At 32.3% G+C, this 10,800-nt stretch overlaps 1 protein-coding gene across 1 annotated transcript in view; it reads right to left on the reverse strand.

The window, feature by feature from the left end:
• Window positions 1-9,517, reverse strand: part of LOC126890551 (uncharacterized) — a 201,386-nt gene extending 191,869 nt beyond the window's left edge. Inside the window, exon 1 of the mRNA XM_050659579.1 lies at window positions 9,230-9,517. The gene's annotated coding sequence lies outside the window, so the exon portion shown is untranslated. The remainder of the gene's footprint in view (window positions 1-9,229) is intronic.
• Window positions 9,518-10,800: the final 1,283 nt, after the last annotated feature.

The following is a 10,800-nucleotide window of genomic DNA, read 5'->3' on the forward strand; positions in this document are numbered from 1 at the left end:
TTGGTCGGCCGATACTGTATACTGATATCGATTGGTGATGTATTTCTTGCTATTTTGACCATACGTGTCTCTCTATTCTGCTATGTGGTTGTTCCATTCCTATTTCTTCTATTTAGTGTCCATTCGTTTATACATCCTGGGATATATAGTCCCGAACATTTCAGTGACTACCTTTTTCGCTTTCCGGTGACACTTATAATATATCTGCTTGTTCCAACTGCGTCGCTTCACTAGAAACAAAGTTAGAGAACTATAGGTTCTTCCAAGTTGTGCCTTACCTTTTTCGCTTTCCGGTGACACAATTATAATATATGTGCTTGTTCCAACTCCGTTGCTTCACCAGAAGCGAAGTTAGAAAACTATAGGCTCTTCCAAGTTGCGCGTTACCTTTTTCGCTTTCCGGCGACACAATTTTAATATACATATCTGTTTGTTTCAACTGCGTTGCTTCACCAGAAACGAAGTTAGAAAACTATAGGTATTTCCAAGTTGTGCATTACCTTTTTCGCTTTCCGACTTAAGTGACCCAGTTATAATATATCTGCTTGTTTCAACTCCGTTGCTTCACCAGAAACGAAGTTAGAAAACTATAGGCTCTTCCAAGTTGTTCGTTGCTTTTTTCGCTTTCCGGTGACACAATTATAATATATCTGCTTGTTCCAACTGCGTTGCTTCACCAGAAACGAAGTTAGAAATCTATAGGTTCTTCCAAGTTGTGCGTTATCTTTTTCGCTTTCCGGTGACACAATTATAATATATCTGCTTGTTCCAACTGCGTTACTTCACCAGAAACAAAGTTAAATTTTTAGTTTATGAATGTTCTTTATATTGATAACGATTTCCGAAGTAAAAGTCGAAACGTCAAGTAAACTTGATTTCAAACTCGAATTGTGGCTTATGCCCAAATAAAATAGTAAATAATGAATGGGTTGCATGTGTGAGTCCATACTATTGTAGTAAAGAAAAAAGAGACGTTCTCACAAACAATTTATTTTACAACTGACGACCGGTTTCGCTGTCTACAATATTCACAGCATCTTCGGGTCACGGTAAAAGTAAAATTAAATGCTACAAATAACAAAAAACCAGAGTTAGTTAAGTGGTCTGGTTGAAATCGAAGGGTAAAGATCAAGCCAATATTAAAGTATATATATTCATGCATACATATAAATGCTAAAATCTACGTAAATATGGTTTAACAACCCTCACACCCACATACATGCAAGCATTCAAATGTAGTGGCAACTAAAGTATGTCAAGTATAAGTATAAAATGTACACTTACTTTCCGGTATAAGGGAAGAATATAGTAGTATTCAATATCATACTTTTTCTCCAAATTATGCTAAAGGGAGAGATGTTAGAGGGACAGATTTGATTGTAATGTACAAACAAAACAAAAATAATTGGCAGGATCTTGAGGGGATTAGTAAGGGAACACGACATTAAACCGTGAAACCAAAAATTGTTAGTTATATATAAAGTGATGTTATTTTTAAAAAGTGATGTTATTTTTTTTTTTTTTTTATTTTTAAATTTTTTTTTTTTCGTCAGCGAAACCGGTCGTCAGTTGTAAAATAAATTGTTTGTGAGAACGTCTCTTTTTTCTTTACTACAATAAAATAGTAAATCTTATTTTGTATTTCTCATGTTCAAATGTTCCTTTCTTAAGAATCCCACAATAATGATTTTCCACGGTAAACATCAATACGTTTGATATTTTCTTCCGACCACTCCATTACTAACAAATATTCAACTCAGGCGTGCCAAAACCAACAAACCACTCGCAAACCCGTCTAAATACGTATTGCGAACCATCAAAGCGTTTGTTGAAAAACCGACAGAAGTTAGATCGTGGTGTGCCGTGTGCGAGCCGTTTGTGCGCCACTTAAAAACACGTATTAATCTGGCAAACATGCTGCGCGCGAGCGGCTCGCACACCGAGCGGAGCGCATATGTATAGTATTTTTACTACAAAAGCGATATTACGTAGGTCAAAATTTTTGACGTAAGAGAACTGTCAATACATTAGATTGTGACTTTTCATTATTGCCATGTTTATAATAAAAACATGGCAATAATGAAAAGTCACATTCTAATGTTTTGACAGTTCTCTTACGTCAAAAATTTTGACCTACGTAATATCGCTTTTGTAGTAAAAATACTATATACGAGCCCTTACTTGTTCAATACTGATTGGTTCTTTACTGATTACTATTGTTTTAGTTTTCTCAGAAAACTCGTAATCAGTAAAGAACCAATCAGATGTAAAATGGAATTTGATGGTATTAGTATTGAACAAGTAATGGAAGTAAAATACCTTGGAATTACATTGTCAAGTCACGGACACGGAGACCTGGACAAAGAAGTGAGAAATCAAGTAAAAAAAGCAAATAGACTGGCAGGATGCCTTAATAACACTATATTATGGCGAAAACGACATATTAACACTGAGATGAAGTCAAGAATTTATGTATTCTCTTTCAGTATTTCTATTTTTTAACATATTATGTATCCAATATTTCCGTTTCCTTTTTTTATTTAAATTATTTTCTTCATCCAACAAATAGCTGTTATTAATAAATTTTCTTCAGACCACATATTTCATCAAGCCGGAAAAAACACGTGTATTCGAGTCAAAAATTTAGGGTAAAATGTTACCAAACCGGTACAAAATGTGTGAATATTAAATGGGGAAAGTAAACGCGACGTCTCGTGAGAATGATAGTTAAATTAATGGGAGGTGCATGGAACGGGTATGGGAAGTAAACGGAACGTATAGTGAGAATAGAATTTTAATGGGAGGTGTATGGAATGGGTATGGAAAGTAAACGGGAGGCATAGTGAGAATCGACCCTAAAGATTGATGACATCGAAATTATTAGACGAAAGAACTACCATGACTATCTACAGAACATTGATTAGATCCATGGTAACCTATGTACACCTGGGTAATGACGAAAAGGGATGAAGCCCAACTCAGGACATTCGAGAGAAAAATACTGCTAAAAGTATATGACCCGGTGCAAGAGAAAGACTGCACATGGACAATCAGGAGAAACAACGAGGTTAATGAATTGAATGAAGGTTATGATATTGTAAGATTTGTGAAAAGTCAAAAACTGTCAGGGCCGTGCGGTGCTATGATGCGGTGAGGCAGCCGCATCAGGCGGCATCACAAGAGGGGCGGCATAATCAGTAAAATCAAAATATAAATTGAGCCATTCAATAATTAAAAATATTGGTGTATGGCGCGGCTGTATTTTCGTTTTGCAACGAAAATGAAAATGGTTATTCATTTTTGAATTAAAAATATATATAGGACCAAGTGTCAACCGAAAATATTTAACTGGTGAAGGTTTAACAGAACTTATTTTGACAAATTTGGAAAAATTAGTTCTTGATTTAAAACTGCGCAGAGGATAAGGCTATGATAGCGGAGTTAATATGAAAGGAATAAGAAATGGTGTGCAAAAAAGAATACATATCTGAAAAATATCCGAGTTCGTTTTACGTGCCCTGCGCATGCCACTTTAGTCATAAATGACGCAGCTTCTTCTTCTACAGAAACAACAACCTTTTTTGTATTATACAAGAACTGTACACTGTTTTTCTGGTTTTACAAAGCGTTGGGAAGTTCTGAAAAAAACATGTTTCACAACTAACATTAAAACCGTTGAGTACTACTAGATGGTTAAGTTGAATAGATGCATTGAAACCTCTAAGATTTAAATTTTGTGAAATATATAATGCGTTATTCGAAATAATAGAAGACGTCAACAATGATTCAGAAACTAAAGTCAAAGCATGAGGTTTAGTAAAAAATATTAAAAATTATAAATTTATAAGCCGTGTTGTTCTTTGGCATGATATTTTATTTCATATAAATTCAGTCTCGAAGATATTGCAACATGTAGGTAACTATAAATTTGTCAGATTGTGTAAAAATGTTGTGAGAAACTATGGAAAAAATCAAAATTTACTGACAATTTGGCTATGACCAAATGAAAATTACTGATAATGAAATTGAATAAAATTTGTAAATAAGTTCCGAATTTCCTACTGAAAATGAATATTGAGGCAAGAGAAAAATGCGTCAATTTGATCTGTGTGTCAGCTCTCAAGAGAGGAAGATAAATTTAAAGTAATTTTTTTCATCTATATTATCATTATATAATCGACATTGCCTTTAATTCTTTAATTGATCGATTTTCGCTTTTAGAAACCCATAATAAAAATTTTAAATTTTTATATGATATTTTTAAATTGAGGGAAATATAAGAAAAGGGAAGGATGACAAAATACTACAAAAATACTAGAAAATCTTCATTCAATACTTTTCATAGGAAAAGAATCGGATATAGAGGCAAATGATTTTCTAGAAGAAATATTGCATGATTTATCCCAAATGATACCATACTCCATAAAACCTTTAGAGGTTTTGAACAATTTGTGCCAAAATAACCTAATTTCTTTATACCCAAATATAGTCGTATCACTAAGAGCTGGTATTATCTGTCCCGATTAAACCCAGGAATTTTATCATGCGAGGTGCAGAAAGTAGCGGCTCTAAGAATTTTATTAACACTCTCTGTCTCGGTAGCTTGGGGAAAGAAGTTTTTCAAAATTAAAAATGATTAAAAACTATTTACGAAGCTCCATAAAACAAACAAAACTAAAAAATAGCACTTATTTGGATAGAGTCCTCACTAGCTGCTACTTTAGACTACACCAATCTGATTGATGAGTTTGCCAAAATTAAAATCAAAAGGATAAAATTTTAATTTTCATAAATATTAATGTTAATATAGACCGGGCAGTATCGTCGCCCCCGCTAGCGCAATTATTCCGATTCGATCTTTTTGCACAAACTTACTCAAAAAGAGCTCCTTATAACATCCACAAGGTGCCGGGCGGTGCCGTGGTCGAAAAATTTTTTAAACAATTTTTTTTTTAAACAAATTCACAAAAATAATTTTTTTATTTCCAACAATTTTTTTTAGATAATTTGGGTCATTCTGAGCAAAAAAGGTCTCCTGTCATTTTTCTCTAAAATTGACTGTTGTCGAGTTATACGCGATTAAAAATTTGAAAAATGCGAAAATGGCCATTTTCAAGGCTTCATAACTCGATTAAAAATGATTATTATGAAATTCAAAAAGTGACAAAATCAAGATTCAAATACCTTCTTCAACTTCCTGAAGAGACTTTTGTCACTATTTTATTACAAAGCAGTTATTTTTAGTTATAAACAATTAGCGGTATAGTCCAACTGTATCGTCGCCCCCGTTAGCGGAACTATTTCGATTCGATTTTTTTGCACAAACTTACTTAAAAGAGGTCTTTATAACATATCCACAGGGTGCCGGGCGGTTCCGTGGTCGAAAAATTTTTTAAACAATTTTTTTTTTAAACAAATTCACAAAATTTTTTTTTTTATTTCAAAAAAGTTTTTTTAGGTAATTTGGGTCATTCTGAGCAAAAAAGATCTCTTGTCATTTTTCTCTAAAATTTACTGTTGTCGAGTTATACGCGATTAAAAATTTGAAAAATGCGAAAATGCCATTTTCAAGGCTTCATAACTCGATTAAAAATGATTATTATGAAATTCAAAAAGTGACAAAATCAAGATTCAAATACCTTCTTCAACTTCCTGAAGAGACTTTTGTCACTATTTTATTACAAAGCAGTTATTTTTAGTTATAAACAATTAGCGGTATAGTCCAACTGTATCGTCGCCCCCGTTAGCGGAACTATTTCGATTCGATTTTTTTGCACAAACTTACTTAAAAAGAGGTCTTTATAACATATCCACAGGGTGCCGGGCGGTTCCGTGGTCGAAAAATTTTTTAAACAATTTTTTTTTAAACAAATTCACAAAAATTTTTTTTTTATTTCCGACAATTTTTTTTTAAATAATTTGGGTCATTTTGAGTAAAAAAGGTCTCTGATCATTTTAACTAAACTTGACTGTTGTCGAGTTATACGCGATTAAAAATTTGAAAAATGCGAAAATGGCCATTTTCAAGGCTTCATAACTCGATTAAAAATTATTATTTTGAAATTAAAAAAGTGAAAAGATCAAGATTCAAATACCTTCTTCAGCGGCGTGAAGAGATTATTGTCATTATTTTATTACAAAGCTGTTATTTTTAGTTATTAACAATTAGCGGTATAGTCCAACTGTATCGTCGCCCCCGTTAGCGGAACTATTTCGATTAGATTTTTTTGCAGAAACTTACTCAAAAAGAGGTCTTTATAACATATCCACAAGGTGCCGGGCGGTACCGTGGTCGAAAAATGTTTTAAACAATTTTTTTTAAACAAATTCACAAAAATAATTTTTTCATTTCCCACAATTTTTTTTAGATAATTTGGGTCATTGTGAGTAAAAAAGGTCTCTAGTCATTTTTTTCTAAACTTGACTGTTGTCGTTATAAGGACCTCTTTTTGAGTAAGTTTGCGCAAAAAAAAATCTAATCGAAGTAGTTCCGCTAACGGGGGCGATGATACAGTTGGACTATGCCGCTAATTGTTAATAACTAAAAATAACACCTTTGTAATAAAATAATGACAAAAATCTCTTCAGGACGCTGAAGAAGGTATTTCAATCTTGATGTTGTCACTTTTTGAATTTCATAATAATCATTTTTAATTGAGTTATGAAGCCTTGAAATGGCCATTTTCGCATTTTTCAAATTTTTAATCGCATATAACTCGACAACAATCAATTTTAGAGAAAAATTAAAAGAGACCTTTTTTGCTCAGAATGACCCAAGTTATCTAAAAAAAATTGTTAAAAATGAAAAAATTATTTTTGTGAATTTGTTTAAAAAAAAATTGTTTAAAAAATTTTGCGGCCACGGCACCGCAAGGCACCCTGTGTATATGTTATGAGGACCCCTTTTTGAGTAAGTTTGTGCAAAAAAATCTGATCGAAATTGTTCCGCTAACGGGGGCGACGATACAGTTAGACTATAGCGCTAATTGTTAATAACTAAAAATAACAGCTTTGTAATAAATTAATGACAAAAATCTCTTCAGAACGCTGAAGAAGGTATTTGAATCTTGATTTTGTCACTTTTTGAATTTCATAATAATCATTTTTAATCGAGTTATGAAGCCTTGAAAATGGCCATTTTCGCATTTTTCAAATTTTTAATCGCGTATAACTCGACAACAGTCAATTTTAGAGAAAAATGACAAGAGACATTTTTTGCTCAGAATGACCCAAGTTATCTAAAAAAAATTGTTAGAAATAAAAAAATTATTTTTGTGAATTTGTTTAAAAAAAATTGTTTAAAAAATTTTTCGACCACGGCACCGCCCAGTACCCTGTGGATATGTTATAAGGACCTCTTTTTGAGTAAGTTTGTGCAAAAAAATCTAATCGAAATAGTTCCGTTAACGGGGGCGACGATACAGTTGGACTATAGCGCTAATTGTTACTAACTAAAAATAACAGCTTGTAATAAATTAATGACAAAAATCTCTTCAGAACGCTGAAGAAGGTATTTGAATCTTGATTTTGTCACTTTTTGAATTTCATAATAATCATTTTTGACGAGTTATGAAGCCTTGAAAATGGCCATTTTCGCATTTTTCAAATTTTTAATCGCGTATAACTCGACAACAGTCAATTTTAGAGAAAAATGACAAGAGACATTTTTTGCTCAGAATGACCCAAGTTATCTAAAAAAAATTGTTGGAAATAAAAAAATTATTTTTGTGAATTTGTTTAAAAAAATTGTTTAAAAAACTTTTTGACCACGGCATCGCCCGGCACCCTGTGGATATGTTATAAGGACCACTTTTTGAGTAAGTTTGTGCAAAAAAATCTAATCGAAATAGTTCCGTTAACGGGGGCGACGATACAGTTGGACTATAGCGCTAATTGTTACTAACTAAAAATAACAGCTTTGTAATAAATTAATGACAAAAATCTCTTCAAAACACTGAAGAAGGTATTTGAATCTTGATTTTGACACTTTTTGAATTTCATAATAATCATTTTTGATCGAGTTATGAAGCCTTGAAAATGGCCATTTCCGCATTTTTCAAATTTTTAATCGCGTATAACTCGACAACAGTCAATTTTAGAGAAAAATGACAAGAGACATTTTTTGCTCAGAATTACCCAAGTTATCTAAAAAAAATTGTTGGAAATAAAAAAATTATTATTGTGAATTTGTTTAAAAAAAATTGTTAAAAAATTTTTCGACCACGGCACCGCCCAGTACCCTGTGGATATGTTATAAGGACCTCTTTTTGAGTAAGTTTGTGCAAAAAAATCTAATCGAAATAGTTCCGTTAACGGGGGCGACGATACAGTTGGACTATAGCGCTAATTGTTACTAACTAAAAATAACAGCTTTGTAATAAATTAATGACAAAAATCTCTTCAAAACTCTGAAGAAGGTATTTGAATCTTAATTTTGTCACTTTTTGAATTTCATAATAATCATTTTTGATCGAGTTATGAAGCCTTGAAAATGGCCATTTTCGCATTTTTCAAATTCTTAATCGCGTATAACTCGACAACAGTCAATTTTAGAGAAAAATGACAAGAGACCTTTTTTGCTCATAATGGCCCAAATTATCTAAAAAAAAATTTTTTGAAATAAAAAAATTATTTTTGTGAATTTGTTTAAAAAATTTTTCGACCACGGCACCGCCCGGTACCCTGTGGATATGTTATAAGGACCTCTTTTTGAGTAAGTTTGTGCAAAAAAATCGAATCGGAATAATTGCGCTAGCGGGGGCGACGATACTGCCCGGTCTAATACATATTTCATTGAATTTAAAGTATGTTTTGTTTTTAAAATAAAAATTTTTTTCGTTCATTTTGTGTAATTTTGTTTAATAAAAATAAGTACTAGTACTAAGTTTCAATAATATTTAGGGGGCGGTATTTCGAAAATTTGCATCATATTGAAAATATGTACCGCATATGTTGAAATGTCCAGAGATAAGGAGATACAGAAACAACAAAGAAAATATTACAATTGAAACCGATAGGAAGACGAAAAAAGGGAAGGCCCAGAATGAGAAGGTTGGATGACATGGAAGACAACCTGAAAACCATGAATTTACGACAATGGCGAAGCAGGGCACAAGAGAGATCCGAGTGGAAGGACATAGCCTGACAGGCAAAGACCCATCCAGGATTATTATGCCAAAAAAAGAAGACAAAATAAATATTCAAAGAGAAGTAGACAAATTTAACTTACCTTCAACCTCGTATCCTTCCACAGGTCCTATGTAAATTACTTCTCCATTTTTCGTGATATTATAAAAAGAATTATCTAGCATTTGAATTTTCTGATAGACCTTTTGTTCCTTTGTTAACAGGGAAGGTGTAGCGGCCGCAAAAAAATAGAAAAAGAGGAAATATGTGGGTTTCATGATTATATAGTTCATCTTAGAAAAGTCAAAATTACATCAATAAGTAAAAGGCGAATTTTTCGACGATTGTAAAATTCAAATACGAATTAATAGACGCGATTATTGAATACAAAATATTAATTTGTTTTTGTCTTATTATATATAGGTACTTATGCTATTGTTTCTATGATTCTACTGCGACATTAGATAAGATTTATTATCTCTATTATATTACAGTGGCAGATCGGCGGGTAGGGAAAATTGGGGAAGTCCCCAAAACCTAACAAGTTTTAAAGAAAATTAAAGAAAAAAATTGTTAAAACATAAAAATGTGACAAGAAACGTAAACCAGACATTAACAAATTCAACCGCATTAACACGTTAGTGAGCAAAATTAAGGTAATTTAATGCATATAAGTTATTATTTATATCTTTTATGTAAAAGTTTGGGTTTATCTTTTTTATGTCTTTCTGTTGGTGATTCATTGGCAGTTCCCCCCTAAGGCAAATTTTTCCTCCCAAGGCAAATGTCTAGATCCACCACTGTTATATTATGTTCTGATAATACCTATTTTCAACTAAATACTGAATTATGTAAACACAATATTGGGCTAGCCATGCGCTCTTTTTTATCTTCAATGGCAGCTTAATTTTCATTATTAGCGAATATATTTATGGAAGATTTCGAAACGAATATGTATTATTGCTGTACACCGACACCTTTCGTATGTAAAAGTGGTTTCAGTTAAACTGGATGAAGCTTTGTAGGGGGGTTGGTTATGTTGATAAAAAGTTCCCAAATGACTCATAAATCAATTATTATATATAAATGAAATTTGGTGAGTTTTAAGAGGTAATTATAGTACATTTTTTAATTTTAATTTGTGACAAAAAATCTTTCTTTTTTTCATGCTCAAAAACTATCTAATACAATAACATCAAGTCAAAACAGTAACAGAAAGTACCACTAATAATAATTTTAAATAGGCACAAACCTACAAAAAATGTTCAAAGTGATTTCCCTGAAACATGTCACAAGATTCAACTATTATTCAACTCTTAGCCTCATTGGTTGCCTTATTCGTACAATTACTAATGTAAATGTGGTTTTAAATAGAAAGCAGACGCGGACACGGAAGAAGAAGACACTCATGGCTTTAAAACTTACGCCAACGGTTTGGACTAACATCTATCGAGTTATTCAAAAACGTCCGCAACGGACAAGGCATATAAAAATAAGAAGAAATGTGGTTTCAGTTAAATTCGCTATAACGTAACAGAGAAGAAGCTTTTTGGTCATGCTGATCAAAAGTTCTGATGAGCCACCGCCGACTCAGAAATTAGTTGTTTCTTGAAAAAACTTGAAAAAAGCAAGTACATATTCTCATTTTACTGTTTTCAACCATTTATGCTACAC

This window comes from Diabrotica virgifera, chromosome 1 (genome assembly GCF_917563875.1).
Source record: "Diabrotica virgifera virgifera chromosome 1, PGI_DIABVI_V3a".
Classification (NCBI taxonomy): domain Eukaryota; kingdom Metazoa; phylum Arthropoda; class Insecta; order Coleoptera; family Chrysomelidae; genus Diabrotica; species Diabrotica virgifera.